The following is a 6,342-nucleotide window of genomic DNA, read 5'->3' as shown; positions in this document are numbered from 1 at the left end:
GTAGATTTGAAATTGGAGAGGCTCCAGAGAGTGAGAAGACTGAGTCAGAACCCAAAGCCCATAAGGGAAAATCTGTGAAAATCATTTATACAAAACTATGTCTGGGCCTCCTGAGTACTCAAAGTAGGGCTGTGCTGCCATCTTGTGTCAGGATCAGAAACTCCGGGTGCAATTCTCCAGAATTCCAGACTATTTTTTATTGGGGGCAGAGGTGCAGTGTGTAAAGATCGATGATCTAAGAACTTTTCACTTCCATCTTTGTCCCATTTCCTTCAACCTCTTCTTCTGAGAATGGGGACAGGAGCAAAAAATAGAGAAGGGGACATTCAGATCTATCTATATTGGTCTGTATGCGGTTTTTAGATTCTCTTCTGCCAGAAGAAGTCTTCACATGCTTGGGGTAGACACCTCATCTAATTCACCAATGGGTTTGTGGTTACCTCCAACCTGGTTTAGCCCATCTGCCTACTTACAAAGATGGATGAGCAGCCCTCACATCAGAGATGCTCCCTGAATACCCCATACACCCCACCAAGACCAACTTATACCTCCCAAATAACTTCTTCTATGATATACCCAATAAGTGGTTATGCAGCATTTGTTTGAAGATGTCCAGCCTATTACTATATCCTGAAGAAATACATTCCATTTTTGGGCAGCTCTAATTATTAGAAGCTTTTTTCCGACATCAAACCTAAATTTGTCTCTTTACAACTTCTCCCCTAGTTCTAACCTCTGGGGTCAAGCTAGTCTAACCCTTCTTTTCCCTGACACCCACTCAGATTGGTAAAGAAACTATCATGTCTCTCCTGACTCTTTTCTAGGCTAATCTCCCAGTTTTGTCAACCAATCCTCATGGGACTGCTGGAACTTCTTCACTATATTGGTTACTCTTCCTCTAGCTTCTGAATCTTCTTCCTAACATGTAGCATCTCAAACTGAAACCACATTTCAGATGTGTTCTGGTCAGAGCAGAGTATATTTTCTGGGAAGCTATGCCTCAATTCACATTGTATTAGTTTAGTTTTTTTCCCCTACAGTCATATCATATTGTTAATCCATATTGAGCTTGCAGTAAACCAAAACCTTCAGATCTTTTTTCTGACAGATTGCTGTCCAACCATGCCTCCACCATCTTGTACTTGTCAAGTCCATGTTTTGAATAGAAATGGGTCACTTTGTATTTACCCCTATTCAGTTTCATCTTATTAGATTCAGCCCAATGTCCAAGCTCACTAAGACTGTTTTTGGATCCTGACTTTGTCACCCAGCGTGTTAGCTCACTCTCCCAATTTGCGTCACCTGCAAATTTGATGACTACACTATCTATGCCTTCATCTAAATTATTGATAAAAGTGTGAAGCAGAGTAGGGCTAAGAACAGATCCCAGAGGCACTCCATTTCCCTCTACTGAAGACTTTCTAAGTTGACCTTGACCTCTTTTCTCCATCCTCTGGCTTCTTGGTAGTCTCAAGCCCTCCTCCAGTAGAGGGATAGGGTTGAGAGATTATATGGTATTAGTGCAGCTGAAACTGTCCTGTGGAAACAGTGCTGTTCTGCATGATGTGAATAGGGGTTCAATGAGAAAATTTAGGTGCTTGACTCCATTTTCCCCATGAAAAATTAAATATGTAATTATCAAAATGCTTCTTATGTACTGAAAGATAAGAATGTTCCCAAGGCATCTAGGTGGCACAGTGAATAGAGCACCAATCTGGAGTCAGAAGGACTTGAGTTCAAATTTGGCCTCAGGTACTTACTAGGCGTGTGACCCTGGGCAAGTCCTTAGCTCTGATTGATTGCCTCCCCTCCAAAAAAATTTAAAAAAAGATAAGAATGTTACTATTTCAAGTTAAGCATGAAAATAGGTTTCCTCTCCCTGATTCTCCACCAAAATTTTCATGATTCCCCCTGTTCCCCTTATTCCAAATGGCATTTCCCTACCTCTATATCTCTTGGACCAGCATTAATGGGCTCATCAATAGAATTTTAAACCCCCAAGTGGCCTGTGGTCAGCCAGGGAAAACTGGGAAGAGTGAAGGCAAATAGACTCAAATTAAACTTGGGTTCGATTCCTGGTTCTCACTAAATATCTCTTTGTGTGAATAATTCACATCCCTAGGGTGACTTGGGATTGCCTAAGTACTGTCAAGAGACCTGACTTCAATCCTGCCTCTGCCATTTACTACTTAATCATCTTAGGCAAGTCATTTTCTGGGCTCAGTTTCTTCATGGGTAAAGTTACGATAATAGATCTTTTAGGTCCCTTGAAGCTCTAAAACTATGATTCTGTAATTCTTCCCTGGGACTCAGTTTTTTCATCTGTAAAATAAGGGGATTTTATTAGACTCTCAGGATCCTCAGGTTGTAAATTTATGACCTTTCAAGACTATGATAGCTACCTGTTGGGTGTGCTGTGGTTAGCATTCCTTTTGTGTATGGATTATTCTAGACTAAATTTCATAATTCTGATTATTTCTCTAGGCCTTGGTTTCTTCATATATGAAATGAGACCAGATGGCCCCTTAGCACCCTTTTATCTCTAAATCTAGGACTCTGATTTTTTTTTCTCAATCTCAGTTTTATCATCTGAAAAAATGAAGGAATGAGCTGTCTTCAGTAGTGATCTCCCTCTCATTCTGAAAGATTTAAGCAGTATCAAGAATGGTGTAAAAAGGATTTTGGGAACCTGATTGGAGGTGGGGCTGGATGACCCCTTTCAGTTCTTCCATGGTGTAATTTTATGATGAGGTGATCTCCATGTGCCATCCACCTTGACAACTAGACAATTCTAATAAGCAAGAACTCTCCCACAGTCATCATCCCATCTGCTTAAACATCCTGAGGATGGGGGCCTTGTGATGGGATTAAAATTTCACAGTTTAGGATGGTAGGATAGCAGTATATCCTCTGTGTTCCTCCACAGAGATGGACTGGACAAGTGGTTCCCATTTCTGGGTCTTGCTTTCCTCAAGGGTTTGAAGCATTCTTGATGGGAATAACGACAGTACACACAGATACAAATTGAAAGAAGTCACCACATTGAATGTATCAGGTTCCGGGCTCCATAAAGGAAGCAAGTAGGGGTGGGGCAAGGAGACATGGGGACATGGGTCATGGGACCTCTGAAGAAAAAAGCTTGGAAGATTTAATGTGAGGGAAAGAAGTTTAGAGGATCCAGAGAATACATTAATTTGTTGTTCAATCATGTAAGACTCTTCATGACCCCATTTGGGGTTTTATTGGCAAGGATACTGGAGTGGTTTGCCATTTCCTTCTCCAGCTCATTTTACAGATGAGGAAACTGAGGCAAGCAGGATTAAGTGACTTGCCCAGGGTCACACAGCCAGTAGGTGTTTGAGGTTGGATTTGAACTCATGAAGATGAGTCTTCCTGATTCTAAGCCCAGGACTCTATCCACTGTGCCACCTTTCCTACGAATGAATAAATAATGTTTGCTAAATCTCTGTAAGATAACTATGCAGAGGGTACACTATTATCCTTCCAGATAGAGGAGAATTTAGATTTTTCCAATTAAGCAACAGAGGCTCCACCATTAATTTAGTTATAAAACCATTGGATAAATTGCTTCTTTTGTAAAATGAGATTGGCCTCAATTATCTCTTCCTTCCAAACTTTAGCTTTAGTATTTGATGACTAGCCTGCCCATTGAGACCCAGTTCAGGAGGGGATAGAGACAGGTAACTTACCTCTGCCTAAGACTAAGCTGACTTTTTTTGTTCTGGAAGGAAGGATTAGGGGCAAATTAGGGGCAAAAGTTCAAGTCACAGAAAAATAGCTGTAAGTTCAATATGAAGAAAAACTTCCTCAAAGTCAATACTGCTCTCAAGTGTCATGATTTTGAGAGATGTGCTGGGGATTCCTATTCCAGTACAAGGTGGACTACATGGCTTCCACACTCCCTTTTCCCTCTGAGATTCTGAGATGAGATGAGATGACCTGGGATCCTTTCTAGTTTGGCTGTTCTATGATGATTTCAGGTGTTAGAAACCTGAATGGGGAGCTGAGGGACTGTGGGATCTCCTTTCTCTCGCTCTCTCTTTTTTTTTAGGCAATTGGGGTTAAATGACTTGCCCAGGGTCACACAGCTAGTAAGTGTCAAGTGTTTGGTCTGAGGCCGGATTTGAACTCAGGTTCTCCTGACTTCAGGGCCGGTACTCTATCTACTGCACCACCTAGCTGCCCCTTCCTTTCTCTTTTTTGAATGGGTTAGGTACAGATCTTCCTAAAACTGGGGAGTTAGATTGGGTCCCACTTGCAATGTTCCTTGCCTTCCTGGGACACCAGACAAAAGAGTATTGATACTGCCCAAGTCCAGGGATACAAGATATATTGGAATGGTCCAGTTGAGTGACTTGTCCCAGGATTCTGAGGCTCTCTGGAGGGGCCTCCTTAGCTCTGATTTAGGATAACTGGATTTAGAGTTGGAAGAAAAGTCAGAAATCATTTAGTTTAACCCTCACAGATGAAATAACTGAGGCCCAATTCAAATAGTAACCTTTGCCCCCAGTCCTTCTTCTCATCTGACTTTGCATCTACTCTTGGCTTGACCCTCACCCCTTTGCCTACTCTGTCTTTCCTAGGTCCTTGGAGGAAGCTGACGCAGGCTAACTGAATGCATAACTTTATTAAATAAATGCTTTGTCATGACAAAAGACAAAGATCAAAGAGTAACATAAATTATAAGTTGAATAAATAGTATACAGCAATCTTCACTTTTTTTAATAAAATGTGAGATCCTTTGTTTTTTTATTTTCTTAAGTACAAAATGCTAAAACAGGAGCTAAGCTCTTCCACATTCAGGGTTTTTTTTTTTGTTTTGTTTTGTTTCGTTTTATTTTCCACACATTGAGCTTTTTTTTTATTTTTTGTTCGTTTCACGTTTCCATCCTTTTCACTGGTAAAGATTATGAGTATTTCTTTATTTTAAAAAATGGAAAAAAAAGAAGAGAGAACAGAGCTATGGTACTTATGTAAAAAGCTATCAAGAACTAAAGTAAAATGTGTCGTGGTTATTGCTATCTTAAAAAAAAAAGAACCAGGTTGGAGACTCGGAATCTGAGGGTATGTTGTCTGATAACTGTACTATCCATATAGATGCCTAGGTGGTGGTGCTAGGAGGAGGAGATACAGGGCTCATGCTAATGATCAGGAGCTAGGGGTGGGATGGGGAGGGCGAGGGGGCCACGCAACTATAGGGAAGCCTCTTTCCCCTCATGTTTCCTCCCTCTGCCCCATCACCCCCCAATTCCCCTCTGCTTGCCCCCTGCAGGTCTGGAGAGAGAAAAAAAAGAGATTGGAGTCTATGAAGAATGACATAAGGACACACTCTATTAGAAAATCAAGAAAGTTTCTTAAAAAAGAAATAAAAAAATCAATAAGAAAGCACTGGAGAGATAGTGCAACATAAAGCCTTGCACACTAGTGGTTTTTTTTTTAAACAAACAAACAAGGGCAGTATAAGCCCCAGGTTGCTGGCTGGTAGAAACCCTTCTCTCCTTGGCCCATCCCCAACACTCCCACTTCAAAATTCTCCCTACACAAACATCATGCCTAGCACACCAAAAAATCTGTCTGAGAGACTGAAGGTCTCTTCCCTGTGCCAACTACACCCATGAGTTACTAACTTTTGAACCGTACCTTCCCAGGGTTAATGGGGTTGGGGGAGAAGACCCTCCTTCCCTTGCCCTCAGGGCTTGGATGTAACTGTGGTAACCAGTGGAGGCTGCTTGCTATAATAATTGACCTGCCTGAGATAGGAATAGGTAAGCTCCACATCTCCAATTTCCTTCCCTTACTCTATGAGTCACTATGGAGACTGCATGGGCAGTAATAGTGCAGGAGAATTGGGGTGTGGACAGAGGACCTGGTGGGATCTACCTATACCCCTTTCCCCTTTTAGGAATAAATGTCTCCAGGCTTCTAGGTGCCTGGCTGTTAGTTTAAACTATGCATATGCATCAGGTCTCATTTCTTTCCATACTCCCTCATTGCCTTGGAGATGGGGGGAATGAAGGTCAGCTCAGGCCCATCCTCCCTCACCAGAATGACTGAGGCAGGAAGAGTACAGAGGCAGTTCCTCGACTTCCAAGAAGAGTGAGGCAGGAGGAGATGCACCAGAAACCTTCGTAAGCAAGGACTACAGGGAGGCTGGCAGGATACCCTGATAACCCAGAGTATTAATGATGAGCAAAGACTCGGCAAATGGCCAACCTCAAGAACTAGGGATGAAGATTTCATAGGAGCCATGAACTCCTGTGTCATTTCAGACCTGTCTTCCCTAACTACCTTCTCTCAGGGGCATGGGCCCAATGGGAAAAG

The sequence above is a fragment of the Vombatus ursinus genome, unplaced genomic scaffold (genome assembly GCF_900497805.2).
Source record: "Vombatus ursinus unplaced genomic scaffold, bare-nosed wombat genome assembly UNPS02014802.1, whole genome shotgun sequence".
Classification (NCBI taxonomy): domain Eukaryota; kingdom Metazoa; phylum Chordata; class Mammalia; order Diprotodontia; family Vombatidae; genus Vombatus; species Vombatus ursinus.
This window is presented reverse-complemented; position numbering follows the sequence as displayed.